Source organism: Schistocerca americana, chromosome 4, assembly GCF_021461395.2.
Source record: "Schistocerca americana isolate TAMUIC-IGC-003095 chromosome 4, iqSchAmer2.1, whole genome shotgun sequence".
In the NCBI taxonomy this organism is placed as follows: Eukaryota; Metazoa; Arthropoda; class Insecta; order Orthoptera; family Acrididae; genus Schistocerca; species Schistocerca americana.
In genome coordinates, this window is record NC_060122.1 from 399,964,176 (window position 1) to 399,976,778 (window position 12,603).

At 40.9% G+C, this 12,603-nt stretch overlaps 1 protein-coding gene across 4 annotated transcripts in view; it reads left to right on the plus strand.

Moving 5' to 3' along the window:
• The first annotated feature begins 11,059 nt into the window (after positions 1-11,059).
• Positions 11,060-12,603, plus strand: part of LOC124612962 (rho GTPase-activating protein 19) — a 142,456-nt gene continuing 140,912 nt past the window's right edge. For 3 of the 4 annotated variants that reach the window (XM_047141486.1, XM_047141488.1, XM_047141490.1), the window contains exon 1: positions 11,327-11,560. The gene's annotated coding sequence lies outside the window, so the exon portion shown is untranslated. Of the gene's footprint in view, positions 11,120-11,326; positions 11,561-12,603 lie in introns of those variants that run through there. The other variant, XM_047141487.1, reaches the window with a different exon arrangement.

The following is a 12,603-nucleotide window of genomic DNA, read 5'->3' on the forward strand; positions in this document are numbered from 1 at the left end:
AGGAAATGAGACACTTAAGGTGGTAAAGGAGTTTCGCTATTTGGGGAGCAAAATAACTGATGATGGTCGAAGTAGAGAGGATATAAAATGTAGACTGGCAATGGCAAGGAAAGTGTTTTTGAAGAAGAGAAATTTGTTAACATCGAGTACAGATTTAAGTGTCAGGAAGTCGTTTTTGAAAGTATTTGTATGGAGTTTAGCCATGTATGGAAGTGAAACATGGACGATAAATAGTTCAGACAAGAAGAGAATAAAAGCTTTTGAAATGTGGTGCTGAAGATTAGATGGGTAGATCACATAACTAATGAGGAGGTATTGAACAGAATTGGGAGAAGAGGAATTTGTGGCACAACTTGACAAGAAGAAGGGACTGGTTGTTAGGACATGTTCTGAGACATCGAGGGATCACCAATTTAGTATTGGAGGGCAGCGTGGAGGGTAAAAATCGTAGAGGGAGACTAAGAGATGAATACACTAAGCAGAGTCAGAAGGATGTAGGTTGCAGTAGGTACTGGGAGATGAAGCCTGCACAGGATAGAGTAGCATGGAGAGCTGCATCAAACCAGTCTCAGGACTGAAGACCACCACCACCACCACCACCACCACCACCACAACAACAACAACAACAACAACAACAACAACAACAGGGATTACTAATTTCTTCTATTATCCCATCAACCAATTGTTGATTTATAAATTCCTCTAAAACTAGTTTGCAGTGATCATGGTATTCTGTACAGTCTTCGATACACTGGTTCTTTGTTCCCTGTCGGAGCCCTGTGTTGTGTTGCTGGTGTAGCAGTCAAAGGCCCTTGTGGGGGGAGGGGGGGGGGGAATCCCCTTTACATGCTTCAAATTCTCATGAAATGCAGTCCTAGCTGCATCCTGTGCCTTCTTACAGCCTACACTCCCTGTGTGGCAATCTTTCTCATCTGGAATCTCCGATGTAGCCAACAATGTTCCCTTCAACAACTTCATCTCCTTGGTGCCAAGATTATCCACATTGATGGGTACTACCTCACCTCTGCCCTTCTTTTGTACGTATAAAACACTATGTTTTGCCCAATTGCAAGCTGCATCCAATACCTCATTATCCTCCAGTAGTTCAACTACACAAAACATATAACTTGGTAAGACAGGCCTCACATTCAACTATAGCGACTTTCCGGTGCCACTCAACATAAAATCATGCAAATTAAGACTTAATGTCATTGCTCACAGTCTAGCTGGATTGCTCCTCACGACAGATCAACAGCTTTCTGTAGCCAGAATGTGTTCCCACTAAGCTGCACTATATGCCGCCGAAGGTCAGTTGTGACATAGTGTTGATACAGAAGGTCTAACCCTGGGATCATGCTATAACCTTTGCACACACTACTTGCACAAGTTGTCTAGACTTGCTTGACTCCAATGAAAACTTCAGCAGTACCAGCCCCAATGGCAATATATTATTATCCCCTACTCCATGCAACTTGTAACACGATGGGCTCCAATGCCTCCAGTGCACTAACTCTCATGGGGCCACTGAAAAATGTGCCTCCCTGAACAACAAAACTTTATATTCTCTACCACCTACAACACCCACCATAGCACATTCTGCCTCTGCATTCTTTTTAATGCATTTATTTTTTTGGGAACTCCTTATGGAGGCTCTGCGGTTCCCTGTGGAGTTTAATGGGTATTTCTTACCCCCCCCCCCACCAACCACCTCTCCCTTTACCCCTATATCGCTGCTGTGATTCGTACTACCCCTACCGCTGTTTGCATTAAATCATTGGGAGACCACGTCATACCTGTTACCTTTCTGTGGCTGGTAGCATTGCCTCTGCACTTGGCCCACATGCCCACAATTAAAACATTTTACATTTGATACAAATACACTTCTTCGATCCCTTGACACATCAATTTCCTCATACCCTAGTGTTAATCTAATTGCTGCATGAAGATCTTTAGATGCTTCCCCTAAATATCTCTGGTGCCAGACCTCTCAGAAAAGCCTAAGCCCGTGATGCTCAGCTTCCTGTGACAATACTTTATTCACCTCTACACTCTTTATTATCTCATAAGTATGTACATTCAACTTCCTAATCCTATCCACAAAATTGTCAACTGCTTTATTATATCTTTTGGAAATCACACTCAACTGCCCATGGAAAAACCATGCACTGTTCTGTTTCCTACACTTTAGCTCTAATCCTGGCCTGAGTTGATCAAATGTCTCTGCATTGCGCAGCACCTACTTTGTACCATACACATGACTTTGCTTCTCCTGTTAAACATAACACATTCTCAGGGGACCAACTAGAAATGGTAGAAACAAGGTTAGCAATAGCTGGGTACACTCTTAGACCCTGTGACCTTAACACCTCCATTTCCTCATTTTCCACCACTAGTTTATTGTCTGAAACCATTTCACCGGCCTGAGCTACCTGATTCACCAATGACTGTATAGCCTCCTCACTGGTGACACCTTGTGTCTCTGATTTTTCCAGTGCCTCACTGTTACTTCTCTTCATGAGTCAGAATTAATACACCAAAACAACACATTAATTATAATCCACGAATAACCCAGGTAGAACAGCTACCTTACCTACTTCTTTTGTCTAATCATGAGCCACCTGGACTCTCTACACTATCTAGCCATGTGGCCAAAACAATAACAGGTAAAGCAAACAACTGCTACAGACCTGTGGCAAGGGGCAGAATGCCCAGCAAATTGCACTGTGTGCAATGCACAGGTACTAACCATTCATCTCTAGAGTTCCCCTTAAACCATGATTAGTCAGCTGATTCCTCTGGTTTTACAAAAGTAACCCAACTATCATCATGCCTTTTAATATTTGACCCCATGATTGTCGCCACAAAAGAAGAAAATAGTCTTGCTCTTCCTGAATGACAATACTGTTGGCTGTGGTGTAGATGTCAGGCTGTTGGAGGTGCCACATCCTCTGCTGCTGATTATGGGGACGTCAGCACACCTGACGAGTGCCCAGTGGTGATGAGCACTTGGACACCACTCTGGAGTGTGCAGTTGCATTCAGAGAGGTGCGTGGTGATGGTGATGGGTTGGAGGGCCCAGTGGACACACTGTTGACAGTAAAGAATGACTTCATTTAACTCCAATACATGGTGCGTGAGGTTGCACACATGATGTGTGATATGCACCCATGGTCTAGGGATAGTATCTCTGATTAGTAATCAAAATGTCTTTGGTCCTGGTTTTCAAAACCCACCACTGCTTAAATTTTGATTAATAATCAGCATTGGCGGCAGAAGACTTCTGGCATATGAAGTCACCGTCACGGCCTTATCAAAGAGAGTGGAGGAGTGGGCAGATGTACAGGGCACTCTCTTCTCCTAGGGGTGGGAAACTGCCCCAAAAGGCAGAAGAATCAATGATGATCATTGGCTTGAGAATGCAGAAGGCAATGGAAACCACTGCATTAGAGGTACGTAATGTGTATCCACTGGACATGTGGCATGTAATTGAAAAATGATCTCTCCATTGGCAAAAGATTCTGGAATAGTCCCTCATTCAGATCTCTGGGAGGGGACTGCCAAGCGGTGGACAACCATGAGAAAAAGATTGAATAATCAACAAAAGGATAACGTTCTACGAGTCAGGTTGGGGAATGTCAGAAGCTTGAATGTATTAGCGAAGCTAGAGAATCCGAAAAGGGAAATGCAAAGGCTCAATCTAGATATAGTAGGTGTCAAAGAAGTGAAATGGAAAGAAGACAAGGATTTATGGTCAGATGAGTATAGGGTAGTACCAAAACCAGCAGAAAATGGTATAATGAGAGAAGGATTCGTTATGAATAGGAAGATAGGGCAGAGACTGTGTTACCGTGAACAGTTCAGTGATAGGGTTGTTCTTATCAGAATCAACAGCAGACCAACACTGACAACAACAATTGAGGTATACATGCCGACGTCACAAGCCGAAGATGAAGAGAGAGAAAAAGTACATGACGATATTGAAAGATTAATATAGTATGTAAAGGGAGATGAAAATCTAATAGTTATGGGGGACTGGAATGTAGTTGTAGGGAAAGGAGGAGAAGAAAAGGTTACAGGAGAATATGGGCTTGGGACAAGGAATGAGAGAGGAGAAAGACTAAATGAGTTCTGTAATAAATTTCAGCTAGTAATAGTGAATACTCTTTCAAGAATCACAAGAGGAGGAGGTATACTTAGAAAAGGACAGATGACACACAAAGATTTTAGTTAGATTATATCATGGTCAGACAGAGATTTTGAAATCAGATACTGGATTGTAAGGCATACCCTGGAGCAGATATAGACTCAGATCACAATATAGTAGTGATGAAGAGTAGGCTGAAGTTTAAGACATTAGTCAGGAAGAATCAATATGCCAAGAAGTGGGATACGGAAGTACTAAGGAAAGATAAGATACTCTTAAAGTTCTCTAAGTCTATAGATACGGCAATAAGGAATAGCTCAATAGGCAACAAAGTTGAAGAGGAATGGACATCTCTAAAAAGGGCCATCACATTAGTTAGAAAGAAAAACATAGGTACAAAGAAAGTAACTGCAAAGAAACTATGGGTAACAGGCGAAATATTTCACTTGACTGATAAAAGGAGGAAGTACAAAAATATTCCAGGAAACTTAGGAATACAGATATACAAGTCGCTGAGGAATGATATAAATAGAAAGTGCAAGGAAGCTAAGACAAAATGGCTGCATGGAAAACGTGAAAAACTGAAAGAGAAATATTTGTTAGAAGTACAATGTGAAAAATTGAAACAAAATTGTCAGAAGTACAGACTCGGCATACAGGAAAGTCAAAACAACCAGTGGCTTAAAAGCTAGGGTGGTAACATTAAGAGTGCAATGGGAATTCCACAGTTAAATGCAGAGATGAGAGTGGATACCCTCTACGAGGGGGAAGATCTGTCCGATGTGATAGAAGATGAAACAGGAGTTGATTTAGAAGATATAGGGGATCCAGTATTAAACCAGAGTTTAAAAGAGCTTTGGATGGTTTAAGATCAAATTAGGCAGAAGGGATCAATAACATTCCATCAGAATTTCTAAAATAAATGTATGAATCTGGTGACATACCATCTGACTTTAGGAAAAATATAATCCACACAATTCTGAGAACTGCAAGAGCTGACAAGTGTGAGAATTATCACACAGTCAGTCTAACAGCTCATACATTGAAGTTGTTGACAAGAATAATATACAGAAGAATGGAAAAGAAAATTGAGGATGTGCTAGATGATGATCAGTTTGGTTTTAGAAAAGATAAATGCATGAGTGAGGCAATTCTGATATTGATAATGGAAGCAAGACTAAAGAAAAATCAAGACACATTCAAAGAATTTGTCAATGTGGAAAATGCGTATGACAGTTTCACATGGTGTACGATATTCAAAATTCTTAGGAAAATAGGGGTAAGCTGTAGGGAGAGATGGGTAATATGCAATATGTACAAGAGCCAAGAGGGAATAATAAGAGTGGATGACCAAAAATGAAGTGCACGGATTAATAAGAGTGTAAGACAGGGATGTAGTCTTTCGCCACTACTGTTCAATCTGTACATCAAAGAAGCAACGGTGGAAATAAAAGAAAGGTCCAGGAATGGAATTAAAATTCAAGGTGAAACGATATCAGTGATACGATTTGCTGATGACATTGTTATGCTTAGTGAAAGTGAAGAAGAATTACACGATCTGATGAATGAAATGACCAACCTAATGAGTACAGAATGTGGATTGAGAGTAAATTGAAGAAAGATGGAAGTAATGAGAAGTAGTAGAAATGAGAACAGCAAAAAACTTAACATTAGGATTGATGGCCAAGAAGTAGATGAAGTTGAGGAATTCTGCTACCTAGACGGTAAAATTATCAATGCCAGATGGAGCAAGGAGGACATCAAAAGCAGACTAGCAATGGCAAAAAGGGCATTCCTGGCCAAGAGAAATCTTCTAGTATCAAACATAGACATTAATTTGAGGAAGAAATTTCTGAGAATGTACGTATGGCAGCGTACAGCATTGTTTGGTAGTGAAACATGGACATTGAGAAAACTGGAACAGAAGAGAATCGAAGCATTTGAGAAGTGGTGCTAAAAGAAAGAAAGGAAAAAAAAAAAAAAAAAAAAAAAAAGAAGTATGTGTCATAGGTCAGGAAGGCAAACATGCCTCCCTCCATTGTCCCTGGCCAGCCCTGATATACGAGTGGTGACTTCCACCATGGATGGTGAGCAGGCACCCTGCGGTGCTGATGGTGGGCCCTTTGTAGCTTAGCAGCGTCTGGAGGACACGATCGTTGATGTCAGTGGCATCCTACTTCCCTCGGAGGCATGGAACTGTTGTGGCCCCCTGGTTCCTTATGCATCACTGCAGTGGTGCATGGAGACAGCTGTGAGGAGGACTCAACTCACTGTACTCTGGCAGGAATTGGATGGCGGCTCATGCTGAAGCACCAAATCCCTTTGGCACCAAGTCCTATGAAGAACTTAGCGCTGATGGCAGCTGGCACAGCCCAGTATCGAATCCATGGCTGCTGCTGGCAATACCCAATCGTCTTACTTCTGGTGTAGCCCTGGCGTTGTAGTGCTGTTGCTGCACCTCAGTGATAAGGATTGTACTCTTCCTCAAAATGTAGACTTATTTATATGCCTCTGGCATACATTTGTTTGAGTGAAACTTGGCACCTAGTTACATTGCCCATAACAAGAAACTTGCCCCGGTGTGGTGACATTGACTCAATCGCTACGGTCATAAACGCCGTGCAGCACACTTTTCCGCCGAGTGCAGCTAGCCTCGTCTTGCAGTCTCCTTGTATGTATGTTATTCTGATCCATTACTGTGGCTGCCTTCCTGCGGCTGCTAATGCCATACTTCACAGCAGCCTTCTCACTACTTCTTATTACTTTTGCTAATTACTTTTGCTCAGAGACTGGGTAGCAACATAATACATTTAAATCAATAGTGATGTTATCCTGTTCTGTGGTGTGTTGTTCTGTCTTCATCCATATAGACTTTAGTCTGTTGTCAGAATTATTTATTTCTGACATAATGTGCCCATTCCTTGATTTTTAAGTAACTATTCTTAGCAATTTTGAGAAATTTTTGTAGTTTGCAGCTACTGCGGGATCTTTATTTACTTGTTCTTGCCAACAGATACAGTCCCTTTTCCTTTCACAAAATAATGTAAACCCTCTAATGATCCACATTTCAGCAGTATGATAACTGCTTGAGCATATCCGTATTTTCTCTTCTTCCATAGTCGTATTTAGATTGCGTCCTTCCATGATTTGGGAAAGTGTCATGTATCTCAGGAGGAGGAGGAGGATATTAGTGTTTAACGTCCCGTCAACGAGGTCATTAGAGACGGAGCGCAAGCTCGGGTGAGGGAAGGATGGGGAAGGAAATCGGCCGTGCCCTTTCACAGGAACCATACCGGCATTTGCCTGAAGCGATTTAGGGAAATCACGGAAAACCTAAATCAGGATGGCCGGAGACCATGTATCTCAGGTCAGACTGAATAGTGTGAGAATAATTTCTTCAGTTGCCTAGGTGACACGATTATCTAAGTATAAACTGTTCTGTGTTCCACACAGCTACAGGTTTGTTTAGTGATAGTGATACATTTACAACTGCAAAGTTTGTACCAACAGCATTTCATGCCCTCTATGTGCTAGCAGTCATCCTCAAAATGGTTGCTATGTTAACTACAAGCATTTGCGAGGACTGTATTGCTTTAAGTGTCTTCTTTGCTTCAATTTACAGTACTTGTTGATGGTTGCGTAATATTTATGTCCCAGAGTTATTTATTTGAACACTCCGTGGATCACAATTGTGGCCTCTTGTTACGATGCTGAACGAGTCAGTTTTATAATACAACCTCTGACAATAAAGCACAATGAATGAAGTCGGAACAGTCGATTGGGCAACACTGACGACTCACAATGCTGCACCTGTATAGCGGCCGGTGTTGACAACCTGCCCCCATCGTAGTTCAGTTGAGCATCGTGTGTTCAGTGTTAGACCTGTTGGACAAATAGCTTTTTAGGGCATTGGTTCTAAACTGAGAACAGGACAACGAACGAGCAAAGGATCAATCTGAAGTTTTGTTTAAAGCTTGGCAAGGCACCGAAAGAAACACATGCAATGCTGGTATGTGTTTATGAGGATCAAGCACTATTCATAAAGTGTATGTACAAGTGGTTCGCCCGTTTTCGAGGAGGCCGGGAAAGTGTTTCCAACAATCCCCACAGCAGCAGAGCAGCAACTTCTGTTAGTGACGAAAACATTGAGAATGTGAGGAAATTATTTATGAACAATTGTCGATTAACTGTGCACATGATAGCAGATGAACCATGAATCCGTGCAACAAATCTTTACCCAAGAGTTAGAGAAGAGGGAAACGTGTTGTCATCTTATGCCACATCACGTGACTGACAATCAGAAGCAGGCACATTTAGGGGCTTCACAGGATTTTGTAGAAATGGTGGATGCAACGCCCAATTTATTAAACTGTATTGTCACTGAGGATGAAACCTGGTGTCTCCAGTACGACCCTGAAAGAAACAGCAAAGCATGGAATGGCATTCTCCGTCACCTCGTTGGAAAAAGATCAGAGCCGAAAAATCACACATCAAAACGATGCTCATCATCTTTTTCGATATTCGAGGCATTAACCACAAAGAATTTCTACCTGAGGGAACGACGCTGAACGCTGCATGGTACATTGAAATTTTGACCCATTTCACACAACATCTATGCAGGGTATGACCCCAGTATGCACAACAAGTTCCTCGCTTTTTATTCACAACACCACTTGCTCACACACAGTCAATATCATCAAACAGTTCCTGGAAAAAAAGGGGGTGGTGCAACTTCGACATCCACCATACTCACCATATCTCAATCCTCCAGAATTCTTCCTAATCCCTTCACTAAAACTCACTTTGAAAGGAAAGAGATATGTCAATATTCCTGACATCCAACAAAATGCGATGCGGCTTTTGAAAACCATCCCAAAGGAAGACTTCATGCAAAGTTTCCAGGACATGTATCACAGAGCTCAGCAGTGTATAGTTATGGGAGATGACTATTTCAGAGGACAGTAAGGTAATTGTACTTCATAGTTCATCCACGTTAATGTTACACAACTATTCGCCGAACTTTATTGTCAGAGGTTGTATAGTACACTTTCTCAGTGAAATATGGCAACATGCTGACCATTTACATATTTTCTTAAGTTGTGTACTTTTTTCATGCATACAGTAATTTAGGTTTAACTATGTTCACTCTGTATGTCTCTCCCTCTCTGGATGTAAAGGCAGTCAGTGGCACAAGCTGAAATCCAGACACTCATGGATGACACAGGAGCTTAACATTCATTTGACCCTTCCTAGAATATTGCTCAAATGTATGAGACGCATGCCATATAGGGTCTAACAGATGATACTGAACACACACAAAGCACAACATGAATGGTGATAGGTTTACTTAACTCAAAGGAAAGTGCCATGGATATGCTGAGGAACCTGAACGGGTAGATTCTTGAAGATGGACACCAATAATATTGTGAAAATCTACTTAATAAGTGTCAAGAACCAATATGAAACGATGAGTCTGGAAATACACTATTGCCTTCCATATGTCACTCCTGCAGGAACAACAAATACGCGGTTAGATTAATTACCGCATACAGAGATGCACTGAAGCAATCATTCTTCCAACACCCCATGTTCGAAATGGACAGGAGTCGGCGATGCCAACGAATTTGTAAGAAAAAACGGTTGTGGTGACACACGGATCTGCAGTTGGCCCAAGGTATAGATCAGGTTGCAAGCGAGAAATTTGGTTGTGAGTTGGCGAAGCCAAAGAATGTGATGCTAAAAAACCGTTCGAAAAAAGTCGCCAACAACATCACATTATCCTCGCTAGTCACCATATAGTCTACGGCATTTGTCATATGTATCCTACGTCACTAGACAAAGCCTTATCGAACATTCCGATTATTGCAATAAGGAATCAGCTGCAGACCATATACTACCAGGCAGTATTTGTCTGGAGGATACTCAGTGGCAGATGATAAGTTCCTGGAGGTCATCATCATGCAGAAATATTCCAAATTGCTCTAATACTTTGACTTCGTGCAAGACATCCACCTCTCAATAATCATTAATCAATTCTCTTGTCTTGTTTCATTACCGACCAAAGATTATGATTAATGGCTGAAAGGAGAACTTTTTAAAAATATTTACCACATGAAAATTCCATGCACAGGCATCCATTTAAAACTTCAGTGGAACGTTATTTCTGATGAAACTCATATTTATCGTACAAATACAAAAGAAGCAACAAAACATTGTAACTTTACGCAGTGCTCTGTATTATCATTGACAATAAATTCGACATGCTGCAGCCTACGCTTCTGTACGATATACGAATTAGATGAAACCACATTCTCCAGAAAACTGTGGAACATAAAAAGTTCAGATTGTCCTGGGGCTACTATTGTATTGCGGGGAAGAGTTTAAAATTTCAGTTATGAGGACAGAAAATATTTACAATCATTTGCTCCACGATGAAATCATATCAGGTCTGACTTATTGACACAATATTATTATTTACATTAAATTCTAGGAAACATCTACAGCCATAATCTGTAGCCTGTTAATATGCATTGTTCACCTTTGCTGTTGGACTGCTATTTTGTGAGCGTTTTAGTGATGGCAATTTGATGTTAGCACATTAGAAATTCTATTCCTTTTCGTAGATTGTAGAAAGACATTTGTAAAGATCAGTTGTAAGAATTGATGGCGGTAATAAATCGGTCAGGGACCCATGCTATGGTCGTAAAACACTTTTTGCAGAAGAGATTGAGGCTGATAGAGAACGTTAATAAGTTTTGTGTAGGGTAGAGAAAAGTAAAATTTAAGTTATGTAATCACGCATTGGAAAATTATTATTCCAGTAACATCAGAATTTTGAAGTCGGATAACGCGTAGAGAAGACCAGCAAATAACGAGCAACGTGGGAGGTAGGTAGGTAGGTCTAAATAAACAAGCCACAACTGGGTTAGTGCCGGTGGCAGTGTAATTATTCGTCATTGGTTTATCTACATCAAGGTGGGTTTTGCGGGAAGGATTTGTCACTGTAATGCAACATTATCCAACACTCCCTTTTGTGTTTCTACATTATTTGTGAAGCGCCAGGAGGATTGTGTTGTACCATGTTTTTATATCTTCGTTTTCCGCTGTAATATAGCAGCCGAAGATCTCCATGGCGAGCGTCATATGTTCTGCTAGTGAGGACCAATCAGCGATTGGGTTAGCTGTGGTACGCAGGTTTGGGTAGCGTGCATGGAAGTTTGAAAACGGTTAACTGAACGATAAGTGCAATGTGGATATCTGAGTATTTCAAGAATTCTGTATATCTCCGAATCAGTTCAGATCTAGTAGTACTATGCCGACGAACTTCATAATCATGCTATATAAGGGAGTATTGTGATCGTAGCTGAGGTGAGAAAATGAATTGAGTACGTAGACCGCAGCAAGCAGCAACTGGAGGTAATTTTCGGAATTAAGACCTACTAGTGGTTTAGAAGTAAATTTTTGGTTGTGCATTTTAATTAACTATTGTCTTAGGCAGCGACAAATGTAATGTCAGGCGTTGCTTTGTACGCGCTCGTGTAAACAATTGAGCCGCATTTGCTAAATGCCCTTATAATCAAGCGGTTTTAAATGTATGGAAGTTCACCTTAAAATTGCTCAGATACCAGCGTGCCCGTAGAATTAGGCTCAAAATTACAAACAGATTTTAAGCTTGAAAGTTGTATCGTGCGTCTGACAGCATCTCGCAGCCCGTGAAGTTATTTTGTAGGCGTGTATCACAACAGATGATGATTTGTAAAAATTTCTTTATGTCTGCTTATCAGACTGACTGTTGGACTTCAAAGGTATATTTGAATACCCAGTTTCACACCACAACCAATGAAATTTTTCACTATTTATCCGTGCTTTGCGATATTCTAGTCAGTAGGTATTTTATCGTTGACAACCATTAGCCTACCAAATTTTAAACTACGGAGAAGTAATGTGAAAACCATGATATCCTTAACTAACAGGTTACAGTATGAAAGCTTTTTTAATGTCTCTCTCTCTCTCTCTCTGTGTGTGTGTGTGTGTGTGTGTGTGTGTGTGTGTGTGTGTGAGAGAGAGAGAGAGATAGAGGGGGGGGGGGGAGGAGAAGCTGCAGTGTAGATACTTAACTAATATTAAAGAGAAGCTGCGTTCAGTGCTTCCCATGGCTGTACTGTTGTGGGGTTTTCTTGATTCATTTTGTGTAACTGCTAGAACAATTTCTTCAGCAAGGTCTCGGTGGACTTCCTACAGTCTTCATCAGACAAGTTGTTATGATCTCAGAGTCAAAGTATGAAACAATGGTGTTCTTCCTTCCATTTTATTTAACTAGCACTGTGTTAATGTTCTCATGCTGCAAACCTTATCCAAGTGTCTTGATATATTTTTTGCCATTTCTAGATTTGTTTCCATAATTTATAAGATTTTTGTGGTTACATGTCCTACCTGTCAGTCTTATTACACTATCTGTT